Source organism: Solanum pennellii, chromosome 5 (genome assembly GCF_001406875.1).
Source record: "Solanum pennellii chromosome 5, SPENNV200".
In the NCBI taxonomy this organism is placed as follows: domain Eukaryota; kingdom Viridiplantae; phylum Streptophyta; class Magnoliopsida; order Solanales; family Solanaceae; genus Solanum; species Solanum pennellii.
Window position 1 is genome coordinate 71,184,396 of NC_028641.1, and position 1,260 is coordinate 71,185,655.

The following is a 1,260-nucleotide window of genomic DNA, read 5'->3' on the forward strand; positions in this document are numbered from 1 at the left end:
CCCTTTGAAAGCTGAAGGAAGTGTTTCCTGATATAAGGACAATCATTTTCCTTTCTTCTATCAATATAATTATAAATGACTTTTCATTTTCCTCCAAATTGATTCTCCACATTTCTCAATTTTTCATTAACATCTTGCTTAAACCCAATAAATTCCTTATACAATTGAACTAACACAAATTACAATTCTCTAAGGTTTTCTTTTGTGCATATGGATAACTTCTTCTTGCATCAACAAAACAATTTCCGGATAAGTCATTTCGTTCATTGATTTGACTTGTTTTGACCCCCTTTAATACGTTTTGACCCTATTTTCAAGCTCTAATATATACTTTTTACCACTTCTTTCTCTTTCTCTTTATTTTTAAAATAATTTAATTCAAAAAACTACTAACATAACTTCTTAAATTCACTATATGTGAAAATTTACGGTGGAAAGAGGAACTTCAATGATCTTGTGACATGAATGTATGAAACTACAATTTGTGTAATAACATTAAATTATTCTCTTCCTTGGACAATAGAATATGGAATCATGAAAAAAAAAGTTATAAAAAGTAGTAGTATAGTTTGCAATATTCTTTAGTTTATCCATGCATTACCTTTTGTGTTTGTTACAATTGAAAGAACTTCAACGATGAAATAAAGACTAAACTAAAATTAAAATTATACCTTACATTCTAAGACTTCGCAAGAAGAAAGGTGCTTCTTGTTTCATTGAATGATATTGAAAATGATTCATAAATTTTTCATAAGTGTCACCGATTTGAGTAATATAAGATAACAAAGAAGCGTAGAGTGAGAATTCAATAATCAAAAGAACATAATAATATACACATCTATGTTAGACATGTTAATATATGTAATAAAAAAACTCTAATATTTTTTCAAAGAGATATCGAGTTTACCTTTTGATTTATTAAAAAAAAGTGATTCTCGGTAATGCACTTCAATTCTACGAAATATATGAAAAATTTATAGGAGTCCGAAGCCTAAAGGGTAAAAAATGTTAACAAAAATTCTAAAACAGTATATGAAATTTCTTTTTAACCAAAAGGGCAAAATCGCTCGCGAAGTAGCGATTTTGTCCATTGGAAAAAGCAAAATCGCTGCTATAGCAGCGATTTTGTTAAATTTGATTTTTTTTTTTAAAAAATAAAATTAAAACAAAATCGCTCCCGAAGGAGCGATTTTCAATTTTCAAAATTTTTTTAATAACCTTTTTAAGTAAGTCGCTGCTTATGCAGCGACATTACCTTAA